The sequence below is a fragment of the Coptis chinensis genome, chromosome 5 (genome assembly GCF_015680905.1).
Source record: "Coptis chinensis isolate HL-2020 chromosome 5, ASM1568090v1, whole genome shotgun sequence".
In the NCBI taxonomy this organism is placed as follows: domain Eukaryota; kingdom Viridiplantae; phylum Streptophyta; class Magnoliopsida; order Ranunculales; family Ranunculaceae; genus Coptis; species Coptis chinensis.
The window spans coordinates 3,917,965-3,930,587 of NC_141460.1; the positions used below are offsets into that span (position 1 = coordinate 3,917,965).

The following is a 12,623-nucleotide window of genomic DNA, read 5'->3' on the forward strand; positions in this document are numbered from 1 at the left end:
GACATACCTCTTGCTGTTATGGCTGATTTTGACAACTATCGTAGTGCTAGATTCCGTCTATATTCAAATATAATACCAATCACTCCACAAACATCTCATTGGAAGTCCAATGATGCATCAGCGCACTCAGGTTCCTATTGTATTGTATTGGGCTATAACAATTCACAAAAGTCAGGGGCTCACTTTCGATCGGGTTGTGGTAGATATTAGTGAAAGGGAAAGCCTCGGTTTGACTTTTGTTGCGTTGTCACGTACAAGAAAGTTGTGTGATCTAGCATTTAGCTCTATGTTCTCTTTGGAGAGACTACAAAAGATTGAAAAATGTGTTGGTCTTAGAGGCCGATTACAAGAGGAGAATCGCTTGCTCCACTTGTCTGCTTCAAGCATTTTTTGAAATCATCTTCTTTTTGGGAAATCTAATCATTGAAATGTTCATTTTTTCTTTATCTCGGTATGTAATATTCATATTTGTAACTTCTTTTTTCTTTATCTTGTTTGCAAATTCGCTTCACAAGATGTTTTATATTTCTAATGAATGAATGTCTAATGTCATTATCATGCTTAATTTTGTTATTTGGATTTATGTAGGTTCTTCCACAAGTAATGTATAGGAGGACATTTTTTTTATAGTTGTTGCATATGGATTTTGTCACTTCAGCTATTGGCTTTTATATTATAGTTGTTTGGTCTCTGTGTCTTTTGAGTTGAGTTGAACAGTTTTTAAAGTAAATAACTGTGTAACTTGTTATATATATAGTATTTTAGAACCTTTGGAATGTTGTTACTTTGGTTCTTCAAATGCATATTTCTATATACGACAAGTTTAATGATTTCTATATATGACAGGTTTAACGATTTAATATTGAAAATACATAAAAGACTCTGCCGAAATTTTCATTCGTAAAATATGTGTTATGATTTTTCTAAAATGTAACATTTGCTTCTAAAGTAAATAACTGTGTAACTTGCTATATGTATAGTGTTTTAAAACCTTCGGAATGTTACTTTAGTTTTCTGATGGTATTGTATATATGTATTTTTTGTTCTTCAAATAACAAAAGACAAAACATGTTTCTTTAGAATGACAGATTTTGTTATTTAATGTTGAAAATATAGAGAAGATTTTGCCGAAAATTCCGTTCTTATCTATTTGGAGCGTGTAATATTGCTTTAAAAGTAAATGCATGTTGATAGAATATTATATGACTTAGCTCCAAACATAAAAGGGCTCATTGGCCATAGAGTTAGGGTGCCCATCGTAATGCATGACTACTTAACGGGGAAAATTCCTGCAAATACTAGCTTCTTTCATTACTGTTGGGATAATGGTCTATTTCTTCACATTTACCATACACGTAGTTATTGATAGATAGAAGAATCATAATATACATTTATGTATACATGCTAAAGCGTTACACATGTTAATACACGACTGTTAGTTCAAGTACGCAATAAAATAACCGTAGCAAAAAAATTCAATCAATATTGTTACACTTGATAAACTAGACAATGATATAGTCTATTTTCCTTAATTTATCTGTCTAATTATCAAAAAATTAATAAAGTAGTGGAAATAATTATATATATCAAAAAAAGAGCCAAATAAATTATATACTACGCTCACGCCCACTGCATGCAGTATACTTGTCCTTTTCGTCTACGTTAACCATTTGGAGACGTTCCTTAAACTTCTAACATTTTACCTTGGACAGATGCATCAAAGACATGTTTCACCATACCAATTCAGAATGCACCTGTTTTGTGTACTCATAGATCAACTGAGGAGATAAACAAGTGAGGTGAACATGCTTTCCAGTTTCGAAGGAAATATTTAAACAGCCAATTGCACAATTGTGGATTAAATATCATGAAAGGATACCTAAGGTATGTTAAACCAGAAGTTTAGTCATGCACAAACAATAGCAAGAATATGAAACAACGCTCCACTCCGAAAAACGTGAACTTCCCTCCAATATCTTGACTGAGAAATCCAAAGAAGTTCACTGTAAGATGTATAGTCTCAAGTTGTTCATGTTATATTACTATGACCATATGTAAACTGACCTGCCATTCTCATTCTAGTTTCGCCTTCCAACCCAGACAAACCAGGTGAAGAATAAATACGAAAATAATTCAAATGATTCTATAAGGTAACCTGAGTTTCTGTTTTATTCTGCAACAAACTTGGTGGGTTGGAGACTTCAAATCAATGCCATCTTTCCCTCTTGGATCTAGTATTGACCTGTTGCTCCCACTTCATAGTAGACTGAGTGCTTTACTCTGCCGTGTGTTGTTGTCTGCAATCCTTGAGTGTATAGTGCTGAGAACTCTCCTCGAAACTTTTCCGACACAAGTAACAATAGTGTTTCTGACATGCCAGGCAGACCATGTGGTTATTATCATCAACCTGAATCTTTTTTCCCAAATACATAAAAGTAATCAATACAAAGTTACAAACATGACACTTATTGACTCAAGTCATTCCCATCAAATTTTGATGTATATTGGTAGTTAGTCCTTGCATTGTAGCCAGAATTAGCAAATAGCCTATTCATTTAGAGGATTTGGTTTCGATCAATTGACTCTCAAACTGCTGATTACACGCCTCTTGTACTACTAATCTTTTGAAGATGACCTTGCACGCTGATTTTTGTGGATATGATCATCATATTGAGGAGATCATCTTCACAAAAAATCAGCCCATTTAAATATGTCTTACCTATCTACAGTTATGTTCAAGCTCAGGATTATTAATTAGGGTATACCAAAAGGTCACAATTTTTAAAATTTTCAACACTATAGACGAGGATACAAACATATCCAAAGAAGCGGGTTATTGGTGATGGTGACCTTCATAATAAGGAGCTCATCCTCACAAAAAATAGTGTTAAGTCCCTAACCATGCCCTTTCAGTTATAACCTATGCAAAGCTAGTCTTTGACAATTACATGTTGAATGTTACGAGCGCAAAAGTGTGTTATCAAACTAAAACCAAGAATTTAGGCACGAAAGTATAAGCAGCTATATGTTTTGACAATTACATGGAAGATAATGCACCTGAAAGGTTGAAGTTGACAAGAAAACTTCTTGGTTTCACTTGCTTCACTCAAGGTGCTTGAAAGTTATGTACAAAATACAGAGTTGAATTGTCGGTAATTTATGTCTAAGACTTGAGTTGAGTGTAACAGTTCAGAGCATTTTTTAGGTCGAGCAGATAAAAGGGATGTTTGGGATCACAACATTAGATGAAAAAAAAGTCGGTGTTCAGAAGGATTGGATATGTTACTTAGAAAGAAATTCGCATTTGTAGCACGCTTATTTCTCTCAACTTAAAATAATGATCGTTAAAAAAAGAAAGTTCCTATAATGGAAGGGCTATAAGACACAAGGTTTGGAGCCATGGGGGTAAGGATAAGATGTAAAAGAAAGTATTGGACAAACAGTGAAAGGGACTAAATTGTTTACTCGCTCTTCCGCGATGTTTTGTCCAAGCCTTTAAATGGTGTGTGTTGTCATGCCAGTGCCCAATTGAGGATTCAATTAAAGTTCTTATAGCTTGGTGAGCTAACATAACTACTTAGCCGTGAGACAATCTGGAACCACGTCGACAAGACTATAATTTATCCTATCAACTAGGAGTCCTAAGATGATTACTATGGTACAATAGTTGCACCCACATTCTAGCTTATACTTCAGGCAATGTCCCAAAAGTTATTGTTTTCCTGCAAATAAACAACTAAGAGTAATAAATACTCACCTTTGCATTCTTTTCCCCACAAAATGGACAGCAATGCTTCTTAACCACCAGCTTTTTATTTCTTTGCCGAGACTCACTGAAGCAAGTAAATTTTTGTATTATTTAGTTTCCATGTTATAAATAAGATTCATATATTGTTCAAAAAATGAGAAGCTACCAGAAGGGATGACTATTTCCATTAAGGGCCTTATTACATCCCCAGCAAAAGACCTGCCCGCAGTTTCTGCATTGCATCCTGTTGCAACCTTCAATTCGAGAGATTGCTATATTGCACGATGGGCATTGCTTAGCATCACAAAATATTATCTTGAGACTAAGAATCTCGTTATTCAGCTCTTGGATTTCATAACTTTGCTCTTCCTTCAAATCCCTCAATTCCTTGAGTTCCTGGAGGCAAACACCAAAAGGAGGTTTATATAAGAAATGTGAAAAGGTACCAATCACCATCAAGGAACTGTTGATAAGCATAAGGCAGTAGTTATCATTTTCTTGATCAGATTATTAGGTTTTACCCACCTCAGAGGTCTTTAAACTAAACAATTAACATAGCTGAAAGATATAAATACACTGAGAGTGAAGACTAATTGCAACAGTTCTAGCACACTAAACTCCTAGGCCCTAGCTTGGTGAAACTTCCAACCAACAACGCTTTCAAAAGTGATAAAGTGGAACCTGTTTTACCATTCCTCAAGCCTAACAAGAAAAAAAAGTTAAACCGATACGAAACAGCAAACTGGCTTGAGCGTTTTACCATTAAAGTTTGGAGTCTCTTTTCCGGCCCCATACAGGTAGTTCCTACATGACGCTGCTCCGAGCAAAGGATACAAAAACTGAAGAAGCATTTCAGGCATTGCGCATGACCGTCCCCATCCTCTAAGCAGGCTGTCTCACATCTAGGGCAATAGACTACATCAGACATCGAGTCTAACGTTTTCTGCAACAATAACGATTCCCAGTGCTCAAAGTCATCCCTTGCAAGTAAACGTTTCAACAAGCCAGGTGGAACCATCCCGTCACATTCTGCATCAGGGCATACGAGCTTGTAAACAGTCCCTTCCTTTACATGGATTCTTGAGTAAGTCTCCATGCATTTCCAGCAGAAAAAGTGTTTGCAGGGCAGTCTGATGAACTCTGTGCCTGGAAAGACTATCGATTAATTTGTGACATAATGATATGGAATTGTCGCTTTCTTTTAGTGCTTTAGGAGTCTTAATTGTTAGTTAATGGGATTGAGGTATACATCGCTTATTTGAAAATAATACCAAAGATATGGCTATGTCCTAGGGACATAGTTTTGTATTGACGAATGCCACTCAATACACAAGTAACACAAATGATAGTCTAAAAGAAAAGCCATGAACTTGAAAGATAGGATCTCGTTCATCTTCTCCACTCGGATCTGGTTTTGAGCAGTTTAAAGATGAGAAAGCAAAAAATTTGAATTCTATTATGTTTATATCTGAACACCATATGCTAATTAATCATAGAGAATGAATTTGTGGACATACACTATTTTCCTGTCCACAGGAAACAATGGCAGGATTGGTCAAAGTCACCAAATGTCAATAAGGGAACTACCACTGCAGCACGTCAAATAAAATATTTTCTTTTCTTTATTTTCAAACAAGATTAAAAGAAAATAAAATCAACAAAACCAAAACCAAAATATACTGCATTGTTAATCTTCTTCTCCCTTGGTTTTTGACATCAAAAATTGTCGCAAGAAACAGGTTTGGGTCCAGGTCTTACTGTAAGAGCATCTTAATGTTCCAAACTTAAATACTTAAAAAAAATTGTTGGTAAGCAGATTGATGATTGAGGTATGAAAATAAACGAAAAAACTCATTTTTTAAGATTATTCACATGAGAGAGAGAGAGAGAGAGAGAGAGTCACCTGCATGCTCACTGAAACAGATGCAGCACTCGTGCAAATTTTCACAAAAAACCTCAACGCACTTATCATCATTATATTTCAGCATTGACGGCATATCAACTTCTGGCGATACACTTCCTGAAAAAGCACGCCTGTCCCCAGCATCTGGCATGTTATAGGGACCAAGAGCTATTTCCTTATCGAACCCTAGATGAGAAAGAGAAGAACTGTGTAACCAGTCCACCCATTGGTATATAACCTCCTGGCCAGGTTTATCTGTCCAAAAAGAATCCAACATGTGGCAAAGGTTGGAACTTCTCTCAGAGTTCAACCACTGAACGAATATGGTGAAACATGGAGGTTGATGGCTTGGATACGACTTGGGTAATAAACATGTCAACACAATTGGAGGAAGATGCTGAACTTTAAAAGCGTAAAGGAATTCATTTACAGGTTGAGCTGGGGCTATAGGGGAGGTGAGTTTTCCTCCAGATTTGACATTTGCATTAAATGAACGAAGCTTTGCAGATATAGTAAGTTCGTCAAGAGTTTCAATATGTATATAAATCTGCAAAAAACAAAGAATAGATGTTGGACTGCATTATCTGTATAATGATATAGAGTTGTTGGTTATCACCAAACCTGAAAAGACTTTTGGCCTGCTTTGCTTCTACAGATAGTTAGATTGTCCCCATATTATGGCCTCCATGGCCAATAACTGCAAAGAACAAATTTGAGATCATAATTTTCCATGCTTGTGCATTTGAATGAAGACTGAAATGACTGAATACTCATAATTAAAACCTTACTACAACTGCGAAGCCAGTCAAGCAAAATAGCAAATAAACAGTGCATGATTGTTCCATGGATGGAACTTTGAGAAGTTCCTCAATCTGATTTCAAATATAGAATCATTTCTCACCAACACTGATATCTTTGTCAGTCCCCATGATTCATGGAGGGACATGATAAGAATGGCAAGGTGTGTAAATAGATATGAGATAGTGGAGCAAAAACAATATGGCCTGTGGAGAGGAATACCCATGGCATGGCGGAGCGAGCTTTTGTATTTTTCATTGTTGAATAAAAAACGCCATAAGATATCAAATAAGTATCTAATGAGACACGTCATGCAGACCAAATACTACTAAAAAGTATAAACAAATGTTATAAAATGTATATGGGGGAACCCACAAGCAGGGATAGGGAAGTTAAATACTGACGGTGGTATAATAAGAGACTCAGAAAGCATAGTAATGCTAGGCTATACTGGAGCTGGATGTTTAAGTTCAGTCTTATTCCAAGAACTTAAAAGCCATTTTGGTAGGTCTGCAAGGTTGTTTGAAAATTCAAACATTCAAAATTGAAGTTGCTTCGGAGTCCTTGTGAGCAGTTAATATTTTGAAGGGTGGGGACCCCATGGAAATGTGACTATGGCTATCGTAGAACTGCTGCACCTTTTTGAAAGTATAAGTTTCATTCATGTATATAGAGAAGCCAATAGGGCTGCAAACTACCTTGCTTCATTAGCAAAGTAAGATGTAATAGAGGTTATATAGTACTTTGTACCTTCTCTGAACTTAGCTCTTATGACCATTGTGGAGGAGGACAGAGAAGGCACTATAAATTTTAGAACTTAATACAGGTAGAGGTCAGCCATAACCTCAGCTCTCTAAAAAAAAAATAATAAAAAAAAACATTGTAAATTATTACACAATTTTTTGAAGAAAGTATGGACCTGCCTCTCCCTCTCCCCTGCCCCCAGTAACCCACACAAGACAATGATCACCAACGTCAAAGTATATTGTATTGAGATGCCAAAGAAAGATTCAAAGCGCAGAAAAATAAGCAGAAGCTTGGAAATTAAGAAATAAGATTTAGAGCCACCTACCCTTTCAATTCAATTATGTCCTCTCAATAACTAATCTACTTAATGTCTTGTTTTTGTCAAGCAGAGACGCTCTACTGCTTGTCCAATGTCCATCTTGAATAATAAAATAAACTAAAATAGATAGTATGACTTATTTTGGATATTCAATAAGATACATTTTTTATTAAACAAACAAACAATTGAACAATGCTACCTTCATCAAAAGAGGCAGGGTAGTGTTAAGGAGACCAAGTGCATGCTTGAATAAGACGACGAGAGGATACGAGAATACATATAATGTAAGCACAAACTCCACCTGAATTCTCTATTTTCAATTTGTTCTATTCAAGTCATTTCAGCTATTATATTTAACTTCCCAACAACCGTTGCTAGTCACCTCATCCTAAGCTCGCCTTCTTTGTCTGTTACCTTACCTATATGCTGACTAGGTTCCCTCTACGACCCATGCATGGTTTGGTCTTCATTGTACATGTCTATATATGTATATTAATTCGGTTCATCTACTCAGAAGTTTAATTGTTTTTAAGGCTAGAATTCCCACACCTGGATTTCTTCAAGCACCTTCAGGCCTAAATATGTTATCCATACCTTTTTCACAAGTTTTTGGGCTACTCAAATCTGTTAGTTATATGCTTGACTAAATTCCCTGTGCATCAGTTGGTGTTCATTGTACATGTCTATATATTGATTCAGGTCATCTACTCAAAAGTTAGTTTGATTGTTTATCAGTCATCTTCTTCAGCCAACACCTATTTGGAGTCTGAACATTAACAAATCATCAACATTGCCTATTTCTTATTCAAGCCATCAAAATCATAGAATCTGAAAAGAATAAACAGCCTAATAGTGGTGAATTATTCTCGTTACCTCATCTTCCTGTAACTAGTTATTGATAGTGAGCTGCTCCACTGACAGCTCAGGTTCTTCAGTAAGCAAACATAGCTCCTCTAACCTCATCAACCCCCTCTTCTTCGACTAGTTCCTCCTTGGGACCAACACTAGTACTAGAACTCTTAACTTGTAAGCAAAGTTTACTGTCTTCGTCTTGTTTTCCTTCTACATGTTTATTATTATTAGAGATGGGTAGTATAGTTGTTGAAGAGTTGGGGTTTTGTCTAGATGAAGACGATGATTTTTCTTTTTTCCCCTTCTCCTTCATCATTCGACCCGCTTGAAATACACCTTATTTTTGGGTCGTTTCGACTCTTCTTGCGTTACCTTTTCTAGTTTCGCCCAATTCGCCCTCAGATATATATATATATAGTAATTCGTTACGGCCGACCCCAAAAAAATAAAAACAATTATTACAAATGTGTCGTTGCCCCAAAACTTGTGTTGTACACCTCCCAAACCAACGTAAATTTGACTTGTTGCAACATTTTCAGTCCTTCTCTTCTATTCTCTTCTCTTCCACCATCAAAAACCTTAAACTCTTGAACCCTAAAGAAAATTATATCCTAACACTAACACTAAACACTAATAGAAGAGCCCAACCCCATTTTAGAACATGAAGATGAAGAAAAAAATGTAATGCATCATGACTCCATTCAAGAAGAAAATATAAAACAAGTTCCAAGTGACCCCATTCAAAAAGAAAATGTAGAACAAGTTCAAAGTGAATAAAATAGAAAAATAGATGATGATGCATTTAATAAGAATAAGGTAAATCTAAATTAAACGTAATTATGCATATAGTAATTATACATGTAGTAATTATGCATGTGTATAGTGATATATAGGGCTGAAAAAGAAAATTCGAACACCCGAGGCTTAAACGACCCGGCTAGGTCGTTCGTATTGCACACCAAACGGTCTGGTCACACCGTCTGGACTGAGTTCAAAACGATGTGGCCATGTCGTTTGGGATTTGGACTTAGAAAAAAAAAACTTTCCAGTGTGGTCACACCATTTGGAGTAAGTTCCCAACGATATGGCTACACCGTTTGAACTAAGTCCCAAACAGTGTTGCCATATCGTTTGGGATTTGAACTTGGAAAAAATATAAAGTTCTGTTTTTTGGCCTCTTTACCGGTGTAGTCACACCGTTTGGGACTTCATCCACACGGCGTGGCCATATCGTTTGGGATTTGAACTTGGAAAAACATAGAGTTTTGTTTTTTTGCCTCTTTACCGGTGTGTCCATACCGTTTGGGACTTATTCCAAACGGTGTGGCCATGTCGTTTTAGGATTTGAACATAGAAAAACACAAACAGTGATAAACGGTGTGTTTGTGGCATTTGGTACTTAAGCCAAACAGTGTGGCTATGTCTTTACGGGGTCCATAATACATCAATTAACAACTGTTCTTCATTTAGGATCCTTCGGTGTGTTTCGAGAACTCTGGAAACTTGAATGACGTGGATGATGTTCAACCGCTTTCAATGGATACAACAGAAATATTTACTACGGAAGAGGTACATAGTAGGCATTGTTTTCACTTGTTTTTATTTTCTAAATGAAATTATATTAGTTTATTGATTGTTGTTTTCTTTCATATCTTTAGGTATTTCATACACGTAATGACGTAATTGGTTGGGCAACTGCTCGGGGAAAACAATGTAATGTGGTTGTGGTAATTGGAAAGTCGCAGAATGCTAACGAGAACCGAGTACCAAGGCTGGATTTAGCTTGCGAGAGTTCGGGAGTGTATCGTTCACACAAAAAGGTAGAGAAGGCTAATAAGAGAAATACAGTAACCAAGAAACATGGATGTTCATTTAAGTTAAGATGTATTTTCCAACGCGGCACTGTCGATAGTTGGAAAATTGTCGTTCTTAATTGTGTTCATTCACAACCATCCATTGGCGAAAACCCTTGAAGGACATGCATTTGCTACTCGACTGACCGTTCCACAATTTGAGTTCTTGTCAGAGATGACTCAAAATAGAGTTAAGCCTAAAAAAGTGTTGAAGTCCATCAGACATAGGTTTCCCGATAATCTATCTAGCATATGTCAAGTCTACAATACCAGGCACAAGGTGAGGACATTGGATATGAATGATCGGTCGCAAATGCAGAGATTGCGTGAGTTGTTAGCAGAAAACCACTATTTCGAGGAGGTGAGAGAGGATACGAATACGAATGAGATAACGGGATTGTTATAGGCCCATCCGGATGGTGTTAAAATGGCTCGGATTTTTCCAAAAGTTTTCATCATTGACGCCACCTACAAAACCAATAAGTATCGGTGGCCTTTTGTATAGTTTGTGGGGGTGACTTCAACCTGGAAATCTTTCACGGTCTGTCAAGTGTTGCTTCAGTCCGAAACAACGATAGACTATGAGTGGGCTTTGCGTCAGTTTAACGGCTTGCTGGGTGAAAAAAGACCATCTGTGATCGTATCTGACAGGGACTTGGCCTTGATGAGTGCCGCTGATATTGTGTTTCCTGACGTGCACAAGCATCTTTGTAGATGGAATATCTCTATGTGCGTCATTCAGAAATGCAATGATTTTTTTCCCACCACAGAACTTGTAGATAAAGGCTAGTTCTCGTGGAACATTGTAGTGTAATCGAGGACTGAGGATATCTTCAACCGTAGAATTGCTGCTTTGGAAAAACATTATAGGGTTGAGTACTCCAATTTTGTTAGTTATCTGCGAGAGACTTGGTTGCTTTACAAGGATCAATTCGTATGTTGTTGGACAGATCAACACATTCACTTTGGGAGTACAACAACCAATCGAGTCGAAGGGTCTCATGCTCAGGTGAAACGTGTTCTAGGAAACACAAACAGACATGATTTTCTAAGTATGTTTTACTTGATCCACCCAATTTTAGAGATCCAGATGTCTGAGATTAGAGGTACGTTTGAGAAGAGTCTGATTGTAACCCAGCACCACCACCGAATTCCTTTATTTAAGTGAACTTCGAAACCGGTCTCAAGAAAATATTTGGACTTGCTTTATGAAGAACTAGATACCCGTGTAAGTCGTCTTTGCTAAGGACTCGAGTTCATTTGTGGGTGTTATTTATGAAGACCAATCATGGATTGCCATGTGCTCACAAAATCATTGAACTTCAAAAGCAAGAACGTTCCATATCTTTGAGTGCTATCAATCCCTTTTGGAAAACTCTGTCTGCTTTTCCAAGTGTGTCAGTGGGTGTTGGTCTCGATTGTAGACCTTCGATGGGTATGTTTATGAAAAGGTATGAAATGGCTTCTGAAGAAGAGTAGAGGTGTCACATCCCGAATTTCTAAACAATTGCAAAGTAAATATTTCAAATATAAATATTTCAAATATCACTATGTTCAACTGTCTAAAAACCCAGGCTATGATGGGATGGATACAACACAGGCCAAAACCGAAAGGATAGAACTAACCCACATGGCCCAGCACAAAAAAAAACTCCAAAGTCAATTATGAATGGTGTATTGTATGAAAATAATGAGTTAAATTCTCTCTCTTCTCTCTCTTCTCTCTCCTCTCTCCTCACTAGCCAATCACAGCTGACTTCTGAAGTCTTTTTTTGTACTGGGCCATGTGTGACAGTCGCGCCCAAACCGAAAATATCACATCATAAAAAATCAACTTAACAACAATAATCTCCAAACTTTCTCAACCATCACTTTATTAAAGACTATCTTCCATCCCAAAAATCATCAATATAACATTCTAAGAATAATAAGTCTTCAACATCGTATTCTCATGTCATATGAATATAAAACTACGTTATTACATACTTCCAAAAAGATCAGACCTAATAAAATAAACTCCCAAACTGCTCCAGAAACAAATCCAAATCAAAGGTCGTGGTTCCACTGCCTTCCACCTATGTTCCCAAGAACACACCCATGTTGCCAAAACAAAGCAAACATGGGTCAACAAAATGGAATTTGCTGGTATGAGTAGATTAACTATATATAACCATTTCCAGTCTTTACTTATCATAACTAACACTTTAAATATCATAATATAATCATTCTCAGCTTGGAAGACATGTAGTTCCGTCATTTCAACCGGCATAGTTTCTTCCCAAGCAAGACTCCCATCTTATTAACTCGTTATAATAATTTGTTTTAATAACTAAGTAATCGAATTAAAACTTACCGATATCCACTGCTATATAAGGGTAGGACCGTGTCCCTGCACAAAATATT

At 36.7% G+C, this 12,623-nt stretch overlaps 1 pseudogene across 1 annotated transcript; it reads right to left on the reverse strand.

The window, feature by feature from the left end:
- Positions 1 to 1,927: 1,927 nt before the first annotated feature.
- LOC147496328 (uncharacterized) lies at positions 1,928 to 9,098 on the reverse strand (annotated as a pseudogene). Its single transcript, XR_015194673.1, has 7 exons — positions 8,389 to 9,098; positions 6,273 to 6,348; positions 5,652 to 6,198; positions 4,509 to 4,894; positions 3,915 to 4,144; positions 3,758 to 3,833; positions 1,928 to 2,413 (listed from the first exon to the last, which is right to left on the reverse strand). The product of XR_015194673.1 is annotated as an uncharacterized LOC147496328 (transcript).
- Positions 9,099 to 12,623: the final 3,525 nt, after the last annotated feature.